Below are 14,423 nucleotides of genomic sequence, written 5' to 3'. Positions count from 1 at the left end.
GAAAATGTAAAACAAGAAAATGAACCACTCAGAAATAAAACTCGAGTCTGTCTTTCTGGTTTTCAAAAATTCATACACTATCCATTTTATTTTATGTACTCTAATGGGGCTCTGAATATTGTTCTACCAACCACCTTTGTCACTCAACACGGTGTCAGACACTGTGGGTTGTGGGACCCAATACTCATTTCCAATCTTCACCTCCCTGCCTACGCTCTAGTTTTGAAAAGCTAAATATTCACTTTATTAACAACTCCTACAACCAGAGTTGTCCACAGGACATTGTTTGGGCCAGTAAGATGAAAGAGACATCAGTCAGGAGAATGCAGGAAAGTTTTTGCTTTCCTGACAAAAGGCAGAGAGAGCAGCTGTCACTTCTCTGCTCTAGAGGTAGACTCAATGCCTGAAGCTGCAGCAGCCCTCTTGTGACCATGAGGTATCTGTCATGCATTAGCAGGTTCACAGACACTACACAGATGTAGTGCTGCTGTGGTTAAACCACTGAACCAAGGCCGGCAGCTACCTACATTCCATAAATCCCTACTTAACTTAGCCAATGCAAATAATTTTTTTTTTAAGTAGGCTCCATGTTCAGCATGGAGCCCAACACGGGATTTGAACTTGTGATCCTGAAATCAAACCTGAGCTGAGATCAAGAGTAGGCCATCCAGGTGCCAAATAATTTTTAATTAACTGTGGCCAAAAGTATTCTTGACATAAAGCTTTCTACACCACTAAACATTCTACAATATCATTTTATTTCATCATTTTTTTTAAAGTAGGCTCCACACCTAACATGGGGCTTGAGCTTGCGACTGTGACATTTAGAGCCAGTCAGCACCCTTCCACAGTATTATTTTAAATGGCTCCATAGTGTTCTAGCGCAGGGATGAGCTATAATTCTTTTAACCGGTTCTCTCTTGTTCAACGCTTAGATCATTTCCCATTTAGCACAGTGAGGAAAATTTTTACAGACAAGCCTTTGCACACATACCTGATATTTTCTTAGAATAAACTCCTAGAAATGGAATTTCCTGGTCAAATGGCATATATGCTTTAATTTTTATTTCTAAATTCTTATAAATATTTTAAAGAAGATTTTATTTATTTATTTGACAGAGATCACAAGTAGACAGAGGGCCCGCAGAGAGTGGGAGGGGGAAGCAGGCTCCCCACTGAGCAGAGAGCCAGATGCAGGGCTTGATCTCAGGACCCTGAGATTGTGACCTGAGCTGAAGGCGGAGACTTAACCCACTGAGCCACCCAGGTGCCTCTATTTCTAACTTTTTAAAAGGATTTGATTTATTTGAGAAAGAGGAAAAGAAGGGGGAGTGGCAGAGGGAGAGAAGAAGCAGACTCCCCACTGAGCAGGGAGCAGGACATGGGACTCCATCCCAGAGCCCTGGGATCATGATCTGAGCCAAAGGCAGACACTTAACCAACTGAGCCACCCAGGCGCCCCAAGGCATGTAAGCTTTTTTTGTTTAAATTAACATATAATGTATGATTTGTTTCAGGGGTATGGGTGATCATCAGTTTTACACAATTCACAGTGCTCCCACAGCAGCACCCCAATGTTTATGGCATGTAAGCTTCTAAAGTCAACACCAATGTGTGCTCCAATCAGTGCTCTGTGAGTGTCCATCTCTATTTTCTACTCAATCTGGGGAATAGTCATCTCTTAAAATTAAAAATCAGGTTCTCCCCCTCAAATATACCTCATTACTATGAAATGCCTAAGGTTCTGTTCACAACTAACATCTCTGATTCAACTTGTGAAAAGTGAGAGCTATGAATGTGAGTTTCAGAGGACTGACAGCTGACTTCTGACTTGTAATTTATTTATGAGCAATGCTGATACTGCCGGAGGTGAGGTATACCTCTCGTCCACACAGATCTTCCCATCACCGTGAGCCTGGTCTCCTTTCAGGAGCATAGGGATCCCTGACCAAAAGTCAATGGAGAATATCTGTTGGGGTTCAGGGATGACCCCCAGAGACAAACGGTGGAAAATGGAAGCCAGACAGATAAATTCATCTATGGGAGGAAACACGCTTTAAAGAGAATAAGGAGAAAAGAAAAGGAGTAAAGAAAGAAAAGGAAGCTACCCAAGATGGAGCTCTCGCCTCACCCTCGGGGAGCTCGCACTCTGTCTCACCACCGTGTCAAGGCTGCCTTCCCTTCTCTGCATCCCCTCTACTGGGAAAGCCGCTTCTCTACATACTGGTAGCTGGTTCTTTCTTGTCATTCGTGCCTCAGCTCAAAGAGTACCTCCTCAGAGGGGTCATTTCTAATCACCCACCATAAAAGGAGCTTCTGGTGTCTTCCCCAACCTTCCTGGGGTCCTCTGCAAGGGTGTTCATCGCAATCACTTAATCACCCCCAGAAATGGTTGTGCTCATTTATGTGTATGTGTCGATCATCAGGCTCCCCACAGCAGAATGTATCCTCAACTGGAACTTAAACCCCATGGCTACCTCCTAAGCTTCTAGAAGAATGCTCAGCCAGTATTTGCTGAATGAATGAATGAACCAAGAATTCCCTAACCTCTAACTGAACAGAGACCATGGTGGAAAGCTGGGGGTGGAGTAGCTTCTCTGGGGAGCCAGTAAGACTACAGTTCTCGAAACAACTCCCAGGGAAGCCTGATGGCCACGGAGCGCTACCGCCTCTGGGCATCTCTGCCTCCCCTGCCCTATGAGCTCCTCTTCCACTGAACTCTGGGGGCCAAGGAGGGCACGGCATCTGGGGACAGCTGTCCCCAAAGGTTTCAGAGGGCCTACTGTCCCATAGGGGTTTTTACATTTCCAGTCAGGAGTTTGTTATCAGTCTTTTAAAAGTTATTTAAGTCTTTCTTGCTTGTGAAAATCTTCAAATTAACAAGGTACAGGGAACAGTATAAAAACTCCATGTATCCATCACCCTTAATTCATGTCCCTCCCCACACTGGATGGGTGTTGGAGCATTTTAAAGCAAATACCGTCTATCCTATCTTAAACACAATTTGTAAGTGTCCCGTGTCTTGAGGATGCTTTCAGAAGGAAGAGAAGCTTAGGAGTGCCCAAGACACGGATAAAGAATGCCACCAGACAGGGTGGCTCAGTGGGTTAAGCCTCTGCCTTCGGCTCAGGTCATGATCTCAGGGTCCTGGGATCAAGCCCCGCATCTGGCTCTCTGCTCTGCAGGGAGCCTGCTTCCTCCTCTCTCTGCCCACCTCTCTGCCTGCTTGTGATTTCGGTCTGTCAAATAAATAAATAAAAATCTTAAAAAAAAAAAAAAAAGAATGCCACTAGACAAAGGGTGCTGGCTGAGGTCTGATCCGATAGCAGCACGCCGCCTTCTCAGCAACCTGCATAAAAGGGCAAGTTTCTACCTAAATGCTCACAAACACATTCAGAAGGAACTAAGCCTTTGATCCCTGTGACAACTTAGAAGGAGCCAGGCCATTTTCCAAACAGTTACAAGCCAGGGCAAATGGACACTTCCACCTGTACCCAGTTATTCCGGCTGTCACCTCTCTGCTGACTTATCCCCCCTGCCTCATGCCTTTTAGACCCTGGAAGGAGCGTTGTTCACCACCTGGCACTGCCTTTTCTCTTTCCTGTCATGAACAAAACGGCAGTATTAATTACTGGTATTTCTGAGAGCAAGTGTTTTTTCGTTTTGTTTTGTTTTTAAAGATCTTATTCGTTTAAGAGAGAGTGTGTGTGTGTGAGCTGTAGGCGAGAGGAGCGGGGGCAGGGCAGAGGGGGAGGGAGGGGCAGAGGGGGAGGGAAGAAAAAAGAATTTCAAGCAGACTTGGCACAGAGCTGGACGCAGGGCTCTACTTCATGACCCTGAGAACATGACCCAAGCCAAAGCCCAGAACTGGATGCTTAACCCACTGAGTCACCCAGGCAGGTGCTCTGAGCACAAAGGGTTTCTGTCTAGCCATGGGGAGGGGGCTGCTCCAGGGTCAGGGGCCCTGAGCTCTCTGACTGCTGATCCAGTCAGGGATGGACACACAGACCCAGTGGATCCCTGCTCAAGCACAGGGCCTGGGACCTGAATGGCTGAATTAATGACTTGGAACCAAACAGGCCAGAGGCCCAGTGGAATGCTGGAGCCCTGACCCCCCAGGAGGCACACTGGGAGCACAACAGACAGACAAAACACAAATTACAAATACTAAGCAACTAAAACCAAACTGACAAATGACACATCAACAGGAGCTTTTCAAATGTATCACCTTAACACAGAGTTATTTTCCTTCTTTCACTTCACTTCTGAGGCTTCGCCATCTGTAGACTCACTTTACATAGCTGGAGTCACGGTCAACGGGCAATTACATATACAGTTCCTCACTTAACATACCAAACACGCCGTCAGACTTCCTCAGAATTATTTTAAATGGCTTCCTGGTTTGTAGGTATGTCTGTGAAACCAACATTAATTCTCCACTCTACTCCTTCAGACATTCATCTCCTCTGTGGATGGGATGTTTGGGGTGGGGGGGGGTGTCCAGGAAACGGCTCTTTTTGCCTTAAGTCTCTGCTCACCAGCATCCTCTCTTACCAAGAAGCACCTGACCCGTGAGGTCTCCCTGTCTCTAGGCATTGGCTCTCCTGCAGCTTCTACGTGCAACACTCCCTTGGCTGACTCTGCCTGGCTGTTTCCTACACAGCTCAGGGCTCAGGTTAAGTGTCACTGACTCCAGGAAGCCTTCTCTGACTGCCCCTCCTGACTATACCTCAAGGGTCAAGACACACCTCACACTCAGTGCCCTGTTTGTCTCGAGATCTGTCTGTCTGGGAGCGGAAGCCATCCTTCTGAGCCTTCTTAGCTGTGCTGTCTTGGTCTCCCTTGAGCTTCAGCTCCCTCAGCTGTCGAAAGGGAAGTCAGGCAGTCTCTCCACCCTACTAGCAAGGGTAGGGCCAAGATCACAGAAGGCAATACCACAGAGGTGCTTTGTACAACATAAAGGGCTCTAAGAATGTTGGTAATTATTACCGATGACGTATCTCCCACCTGCTTCTAAGGAATAAAAGGCAGCACCTAATTTTCATCTTTTGAGGATCCCAGATTCAGACCAATACTGACAGCTGATACATTTCGAATGCTTATGGATACTGTCTTGGGCATTTTCTCATTGCAGTTTCATTCAAATGAATGGGGTAATAAGATCTATCATCATTCTCATTTTCCAGAGGCTCAGAAAACAACAGTTTTCCTGGGGCTGTGCTCTGTCTTAGAACGTTATGCTGAGAACACAGCGCGAGCCTCTCCGCACATACACGTTCACACACAAGAGTTCAGAAGTCCATGGACCCCCTGAAGTCCATCTCCTTTGGACCCCTGTTCAAGGCCCTGCGTGCAGGAGAGGGAATTCTGCCGCAGAGTTCAAAGACGTATATACCCCCCCAGTCAGGGAGATTAAGGGAACAGACCACGTCCAGAGAAAACCTCGCAGCCTGAGAACAGGCTGTAAATCGTGAGGTCTCACTAGACCTTGTCTCCCGGGCAATGTAAGGCCGGGCTGACCGAAGGCTGTGGCGCCGGGAGCCACATGGCATGAACACTGGCAGGGGCCAGGGGCTCGGGGAGGCCGACGCAGCCAGCTGTCGAGCTCTCGTCACCAGCCCCGACGGCCAGGCCCTTCCCGGTAAAAATGGCTTCTGAGGACACTCACTGCTTGACATACTCCACCGACTGGAAGAGCAATAGCTAAACAGAACACGAGGAACCAGAATGGAAGGAGCAAGAGTCTGTCAAACCATCCGGCTTCGGCCTGCGATGGAAGCCGTGAGGCATCGTCGCGGGAGGGAGAGGCGTGTGCGTCTCACACTGAGCAGAGCGAGAGACAGCAGCCTGGTCCCCAGGCAGGCTGAGACCCGTCCCTCTGCAGAAAAAACCCTTGGGATTGTGCCACGAGCCCAAATAAGCAGTTCAAACGTGAGAAGGAAACCTGTGGGCCAGACCGCGTTTCTCAGCATGGCGCTGTGTGGGCGAAGCCTCGGAGACCACCTGGGAACGCAATGAGAGCAGCCAAAATGGTTTCCATGGAGAAGGCTCCCAGAACCAAGGAACAAAGGCTTAGGGAGTGTGCGGCATCCAGAAAAGCAGCCTGCTGGGTTGTGGGAAGTGTGGCTGGTCCTCACAAAGATGACGATGGAAAGCCACTGTCCTCCACACCTGCTTAAGAGAGGACACAGGGAATGCGGCTGCAGGAACTGGTTTGGGTGGTGGTCAGGCAGAGCTCCCGAGCATGGTCAAGGTTGGCACTCAGGTGCCAAAGAGGCACACACAGGAATGGTGCCGGGCAGCCCCTGAGTGGCAGGGAGGAAGGCCTTTCCATGGAAACAAATTTGTTTGCTTTCAACAAAGAGTAGGAGGGTCCTCTATCAAACATTCTGTTGATGGCACGAAAAAGGAGAACATTATAGGGGCACCTGGATGACTCAGTCCATTGTCGGACTCTTGACTTCAGCTCAGGCCGCGATCAGGCACTCTTGCTCCCTCTCCCTGTGCTCCTCCCTGTACTTGCACCCGTGCTCACATTCCCTGTCCCTAAAAAATAAATACTTTTTTTAAAAGGCAGAAAAGGGGCGCCAGGGTGGCTCAGTGGGTTAAGCCTCTACCTTTGGCTCAGGTCACAATCTCAGGATCCTGGGATCAAGCCCCGCATCGGGCTCTCTGCTCAGCAGGGAGCCTGCTTCCTCCTCTCTCTCTGCCTGCTGCTCTGCCTACTTGTGATCTCTGTCAGTCAAATAAACAAATAAAATCTTTAAAAATAAATAAATAAAAAAATGAGGCAGAAAATTATAGGTCCACAATCCTTTATCTGTAATTCTGAAACCCCCTAAGTTCTGAAAACTGCAAGTTTTTTCTGAAGTGAATGCAAAGCATTCGGTAGCACAAATCTGACAGTCTTTACTTATTCCATCTAGTGTGGATAACGGAAGTCACACTGCAGGTGTACTAATGTGTCTGACTATGGAGTGCTAGCCTGGTCCTATTGGGGGTCTGATGCAATATAAAGTAAAATAAGCAAAGAATTTTAAAATTTCAGAACCGCACTTATGGACACGGGTCTACTTTTCTACACATCAATAAAAATGAGAGGAACGTCGAACCACTTGGGATGGTGTGAACAAAATCAAAAAGAAAGCTGGTCTTGTTTTGTCTCTTGGTAGGAACATGACTTTGGAACAATTTGTCTCTCTTCATGGGGGCAACAGAGAAGCCTGCCCTTAGGTTTCTGTTTATAGTTTACTTATGATGTTTACTTCTATTACACTCCAGCTCTGCACCCATGGAAGTCCCAAGTAACACCAGACTTTTCATTCATACAGTAAAATCTGGAAGCCTGTCTAGTGCGATGGTGAGAACGGGCCGTAGTCATGGGGTCACCTGCCCCTCCCCCAGCAGAATGGGAATGGATGAACCTGATCCCTTTCATCTCCAGGAGTCTACAATTTTAGAAAACGAGAATAAAACCAAGTTAAAAATCCAGTTTTCTCAAGGATTCAAATCGTGTCTTCAATGAACAAGAGCGAAGTCTCCAGACTCTTCTACCAAATGATCTACTTCTCCAGGTCTGTGATGAAAGAACCATGTTGGGGGCTACAGAACACGGAAAGAGGATGGAAAAGGGGACGCAAGATGATTTGTAAGCAAAAGGGATCCAAAGCCAGACACTACCACTTAATAGCTGTATAACCTTGGGAAGTTTACCCGCCTGAGGCTGAATATCGGGAACTAGAAGAAGAACTATACTTTCCTCCTAGTGTTTTTATGCAGATCGAGTGGCATGTAAGACATCCCCCCCATGGTAGGCACTCAGCATAGGGGCAGGTCTCACTGTTGTCACTGCTCGATTCTGGAACCTGAACGGAGCTTCACTGCCTATCTCACCAGATTGCCTGGCTTAGCAGAAGGTGGGGTATTGACTTGATGAGCACAGAGCCAGCAAGTAATAAACACACATAGCAACAAATCGTACTGGAACACCAATCTCCCTCAGCTGATAACTGCTTCCCCAGCTCCTGCATTTTCTTTGTTAGAGGAACTAAACAGATCCTAATGGCTGTGAAACCAAGCTGTCTAGAAGAGGATGCATTTCATCAGCATCAGAGTTTCCATGAGAGTCTGGCACCGTGGGAAAGCCCATGCAAAGACATGGGCTCTTTTAAAGGAGACTAAGAAAGAAAAAAAATCCACACCTTGCACAGTGTCCAGAGAGGCTTAAGTAACCTGGCATGCTTTCTGAGGCCCGTCTGACTCCCTTTCCTTCCAGGCAACAAGCATTTACCGAGCAAGCACTATGCAGCCAAGCACAAGAGGCGCTGGGCACAAAGATGAGAGGACACAGCCCCTTCTCTCTAGCAAGTCGGGCCTGTGGGCAAGCCGGATGTGCATCTCAGTACAGCACAGGCTCGAAGTGCTAATGACGGAGGTCTGGGTGAGTAGCACAGAGGATGATTATCCAAAACACAGAGATTTAAAAAGAGGTTGATTTTAATTCCGGTGAAGTTGATATACCATGTTATACTAGTTGCAGGTGCACGATATAGTGATTCAACAGCTCCATATGTGACTCGGGGCTCAGCAAGGTAAGTGCACTCTTAATCCCCTTCACCTACTTCACCCTCCCCCACACCTCCCCTCTAGGAACCATCAGTTTGTTCTCTATAGCTAAGCCAAGCTTGGTTTGGGGGTTTTTTTGTTTGGTTGGTTTGGTTTTGGTTTTTCTCCTTTTATCCCACTTTGTTCACCATTTTGTTTCTTAAATTCCATGTGAGTGAAATCATATGGTATCTGTCTTTGACTGATGCATTTCTCTTGGTGTTATACTCTCTAGATCCATCCACGTTATTGCAAATGGCAAGGTTTCATTCTTTTTATGGCTGAATAATATTCCATGGTATATAAATACCTCATCTTCCTCATCCATTCCCTTATCAAGGATGCTTGGGCTGCTTCCATATGGCAGCTATGGGAAATACTGCTGCAGGAAACACAGGGCCGCACAGATCCCTCTGAATTCATGTTTTCATATTCTAACACTACAGAGATGTTTTTATATTTCCTTAACATAAAGTATTTCCCTAATGTTGGAATCTCATACAGTGAACATGGGTTACTTTTGAAATTGGAAAAAAGTTGGGGCACCTGGGTGGCTCAGTGGGTTAGGCCTCTGCCTTCGGTTCAGGTCATGATCTCAGAGTCCTGGGATCGGGCCCCACATCGGACTCTCTGCTCAGCGGGGAGCCTGCTTCCCTCTCTCTCTCTGCCTGCCTCTCTGCCTGCTTGTGATCTCTGTCTGTCAAATAAATAAATAAAATCTTAAAAAAAAAAAAAAAAAGAAAAATTGGAAAAAAGTTAAAAGGAAGAATAAAGATGGCGGTGTGGTAGACACAGATTATTTAGTGGGTATTCAAAAAAAAAAATGAGATGAGTGCCTGAATTTGGGACGATAATAGCACTTTGGGGGAAAACCTGAGAAGAAAGGAGGGGCACCCCACAACACCTGGAGGTAAACGTGATGAGTCAGGCTTCCCTGAGAAGGTGACCCTTCAGGGGAGACTTGACTAAACGAGGCTTTGCCAGTGGGAGTGTAAATTGGGGCTAAGAATTGCCTCTTTCAAGGGCGCTCTGGGAGTATTCATCGGTATTTAAAATGTGCATCCCCTTTGACCCAGATGTTCCTTTCCTGTGGAGAGGAACGTCAGAAAACACACAAAGAGGTCTATATATCACTGTGTATAACAAGAGGATAGTGGAGCAACATAAATATCCAACGATATGGGATTATTTATATAAATTATGATGGAGCCATACACCAGAACAATAAAGCCATGAAAAAGAATGAAATAAAGCTCATATACAGCATACTACATTTTAAAAGACAAGTCATAGTGTGTGATCCTTTTCTGTAGAAATGATTTTGTATATTATTTACACATAAAAATGTTCATATGTGAATAGGAAAAGTCTGAGAAGATATACAACCAACCACGTCAGGCATATTAGCCCTGGTGCGGTGGGGACAGGGAGCGGAAGGAATTCTCCATGACTCTATACTTACATTTTTTACAATAACAATTCATTCCTTTCATATTTTCAAAAGGGTTTCTTTTTAAAGAATTTACTAATTGGACACTTTACAGATAACGAAAAGAACAGGGATTTTAGGGAAAATGTGTGGTCAGAAACTGTTTAGGCCTGCGTGAACACAGAAGGCAGGAGAGTCCAGGAGATGAGATTTAAGAAAGATCCTGGAGAAGACACAGCGGCAGGACGTTGGCATGGAGGACGGCGAGCAGCAGAGCAGTGACGGAACAGGGAAGGGACAGGACCCGGGGCTACCATCCAGAGAGACAAGAGCGCTGCCGATGAGAGTGGACTGGAGATTTTCAAAAGTGGGAAGCAGCTACTTTATTCAGTAGGAAGCATCTGATCAGCATATGTACATTCTTTCAAAGAAGAGCATCTATTAAAGAACTAGAAGCCAAATGTTCACTAAATACCTACCATACCTTTGTTAGCACAGCCAGAGAGGGAGGCGGGGGGGGGGGGGTAGAAAATTCTCCTCAGCAACAGAATAAGCTAAATGCAGTAATTAAAATGCCAACTTATTCACGAGTTGTTCCACTAAAACACCAGCAACACAATGGGAAAGGCCCTGAAAGGCAAACCTGTCATCCAAGGGGAGTTTTAGACCAAAGTGCACGGCCCTATACTCAGCTCTGTACTCCGGCTTCTCCTTTCTGGCTCTTTCCTTTCGGTGGAGCTTGCTCACCTCATCCCCTTTTTCCGAGCACAGTCCTCCTCTCAGAGAGATCTGAGGTAAGTCATTTACACCTCAATGTGAACTTGCAGTCATTCGGTTACATATCAACTTATTTTCATTTTAGGTCTTAGCTGGAAATGCAAATCCCTTATTTAGAGAGAGCCGAATTTGTTGAAAGCAATTTTGAGCATCAGGCAGCAGGGAGAGGGGGAAGGAGGAAAGTGGTTCTCGGTAGCCATAGCGGACAGGGTCACCTGCATTTGGAAGCTAGTCCCCTTTTCCTATGTCTAAACAACTCAGAAACACTCTCTCCAGACTACTTTGGCCCAGGGTTCCTATGTAGACTCCTAAAACACTGATGAGGGGGGAAGGAAAGCAAACACTCCTGTACCACTTCCCTAAAACCCACCAGCTGAACTTAAGATACAGCAATTTTCTGGTTGGTTTAATTAGTTGTAGACAAGAAAACTAGATAATTCTGCTGAAAGAGTATGCCTCTGTGGTTAGGTATCTCCTTGGCTGTCTACCTCCTGCAAATGAGCTCCATAACTCTAAGCTTTCATCTCATACTGTGTTACAGGAGTATTACTTTGGCAAGTTTCAATGCTGACAACCCAAGCATCTCACCATCATCTCTGGGCAGTCTGGTAGGTTAAAAATTACCTTTATCCAGTCCTAAAGGAAGGTCTCAAACGATACAGATCCTGGGAGCAGTACCCGAAATATTACAGTTGAAACACTGCCCCACTTTTGGACAGGGGCTTCAATTAGGAAAATGTGATGACTGAAAATTCTTTAAGTTGACTTTATGCATTCCAATCTGAAGAATAAATTTAAGGCATCTGGCAGCTGATGGGGGAGTAAGTGTACAGCGGGCTGATTTCCTGTACTCCCAATATCTGAAACAATAAAAGGAGAAAATAAATAAAAAATATAATTTTAAAAGTCCAACTTAGAAAGATTAACATGAGTGACCATTTTTTACCTATCAGATGGGCAAATGTTTTTCTTTAATATGCTTTACAGTGTGGGAGAGTATTTAAGAAAGCAGATGCCGGTGGGAGTATAGGTTGTTACATTTTTTCAAAGAATAATTTGAAGTTTTATTTTAAATGTTTTAGAAAAGATTTATTATTTGAAAAAAAGAGAGCAAGAGAGAAAGCATACCCATGCGGGGATGGGCAGGGGCAGAGGCAGAGAGAAAGTCTTAAGCAGACTCCACTCTCTGAGCATAGAACCTCATGCAGGGTTTGACCTCATGACCCTAATCTCACGACCTGAGCCAAAACCAAGACTTGGAAGCTTAAGAGACGGCACCACGCAGGTGCCCCTTAAACATTATTTTAATGTGCAAACCCTATGATGCAGCAATTCCATTTCCAGGAATGTATCTTAATAAAACAAACAAGTATACAAAGAAACAAGCACAAAGACAATCTTTTTAGGGATACCTATAACAATAAAAAGTTGGAAAAATCAAAAAGGTCCTGCATAGTGAGCTGGAGGTAAATTATTACATGGAGCACTATACAGCCATTAAAACTAATAATGCAGAAGTATGTATTTGGAAATACATTCATAACGTGTTATTAATGACAACAGTAGGCCAAAACAATATACAGCATTTTTTACACTTTTGTTCACTTTTGTTGAGCAATATATACACAAAGAAGATAAACTGAAAAGTGTTAAGTAGTTTACCTGTATATACACACAAACTCTACACATAAATTGAAAAAGTGTCCCTGATTCTCTTCCAAATGTACCAGCACCAACCATGACACACAGGTATGTGAATTTTAATGCCTACCCTAGAGGCAAGTATTTAGCATGGGAACTATTAATAAAAAGTTGAGACCTCAGAGGTAGTCATTATAAGGCTTCAACTCCCTTTATCTTTGATCAGTATCAGAGGGTTTGTTAACAAGCAATCTGGATCTCAAAAATTGTTTTTATTGATAAAAAGACGGGGTTCAACGTAGATGGCTCTGTCGGAAACACCATACAGGCGAGTCTGCTTTCTCGTGCCCAGCGTGTGAGAACCAAGTGAGCCTGCCACCCGGTCCCTCCAGCTCTGTGCCATGGCACATGGGTGCTGTGGTTTGAGCCAGTCCCTGATGGTGCTGACCTGCCGAGTGTGGTGGGCTGCAGCCTGCACTGAGATGCCTGGCCAAGGGCCTGGCTGGCCAAGAGCCCAAGTCTCACCAGCAGTTCCAGCATCAGCCCCGTGCCTGCCAGAGGCAGGTCTGTCCCTGAAGCAGGACACAGTTCTGGGAAGTGCTTCTGCTTTCTCCTTCTGCTCTTTCAGGAGGCGGCTATGGTGGTGGAGACCGTGGTCCACACCTCCAGTGATCTGTAATCATCGGCCCATGTGATGGTGGATCGGACCATGGTGACAGATGATTCTGGTCACAGACACAAAGCCCCCAAGGGCAGCAGCTTCAAACGCAAAGCCAAAATGAGATCTGCCGACAGTGATTATAATCTATGTAACAGTAATGGTAACCATCTGCAGCTGGAGCAGCTATGTCCCTCCACCCACCCGTGCCCAAAGCACCTTCTAAGTTTTTGTATAATGAACAGGTAGTATGTCCGCAAAGGATACACAACTAACCAAAAAGGAAAAACTGAAACTGCAGGGCAGCACTATCGCCACCTGCTGGCGGAAGGACCACTCCGTGTAACGCAGAAGGGTTCCCAGCAGAGACAGCCGATTTGCAGTTCTGTTCATTGGTTTCAGGTTGTTTCTAATTTAAAAGTGTAACGTTTGGCTTATTTTGGGAGAAGATCACCTCTTACAATAGAAAACATACTTTAAAGTAGGAAGATATCTCTAAGTGTATACAATCAAAGAATTCTGACTTTCAGGAGAAAACACAGTTCCAGGGATCATGATGTAAGTACTAGAGAAAATCATACCCTGCTGGAGGACATTACTCATTTGGTCATCTGGCACATAATTCATATGTTCTTAAACTCATACCCCCCAATACCAAAATATAAAGCAAAGTATATGTCCACTGGAATCTTCTTTACAAAGATTTTTATTAACTGATGACTATCTATCAGGTTGAAATTCTTCTCGGGTTCTGCCCGCACCCCTCCTGACCTCCTTCCGCTGCCTGTGGTACTCACATCCTCCCCTGAATGCCGGGACTGTCTCCACTGTGCTGTGCTCCCAACCTCGAGGTTTACTTCATGACAGCATTCCCCAAGTCAACGTTCCCCACACCTTTATTCATGCCCTGTTATCCTCCCCACTTCCCCTCTCTGCTGTGCCCTCTTCTTGGGGCCCAGATCAAATGTCCCTTCAGTAAGGCCTTCCTTAATATCTCCACCTAGAATTAAATGCTTCTTCCTCTTCGATCCTTGAGTTTTTTTTTTTTTTTTTTTAAAGAGAGAGAAAGTGCACACGCATGGCAGGGGAGAGGGAGAGGGAGAGAATCTCAAGCAGGCTCCACAATCAGAGTGAGCCCCATGTGGGGCTCAATCTCACATCCCTGAGATCATGACCTGAACTGAAATCAAGTCGGCCCCTTAACCAACTGAGCCACCCAAGTACCCCAGTCCTCGAGCACTTTGTTGATCCCTTATTCAGACCACTTGCTTAACTTACACGATACTATTACAATTGTTAATTGTATGCATGAGT

The 14,423-nt window shown here is 45.7% G+C and overlaps 1 protein-coding gene across 3 annotated transcripts in view; it reads right to left on the bottom strand.

The window, feature by feature from the left end:
• TMCC3 (transmembrane and coiled-coil domain family 3) overlaps window positions 1–14,423 on the bottom strand; it is a 223,712-nt gene that overhangs the window by 159,146 nt on the left and 50,143 nt on the right. For 2 of the 3 annotated variants that reach the window (XM_045084839.1, XM_045084840.1), the window contains exon 2: window positions 11,435–11,670. The exons of the other annotated variant lie outside the window; for it this stretch is intronic. The gene's annotated coding sequence lies outside the window, so the exon portion shown is untranslated. The remainder of the gene's footprint in view (window positions 1–11,434; window positions 11,671–14,423) is intronic. 3 annotated transcript variants of the gene reach the window in all.

Source organism: Mustela putorius, unplaced genomic scaffold, assembly GCF_011764305.1.
Source record: "Mustela putorius furo isolate JIRA1106 unplaced genomic scaffold, ASM1176430v1.1 tig00000788_pilon_pilon_pilon, whole genome shotgun sequence".
In the NCBI taxonomy this organism is placed as follows: Eukaryota; Metazoa; Chordata; class Mammalia; order Carnivora; family Mustelidae; genus Mustela; species Mustela putorius.
Note: the sequence above shows the minus strand (reverse complement) of the source record. Positions and strands in the feature narration are given on the sequence as shown.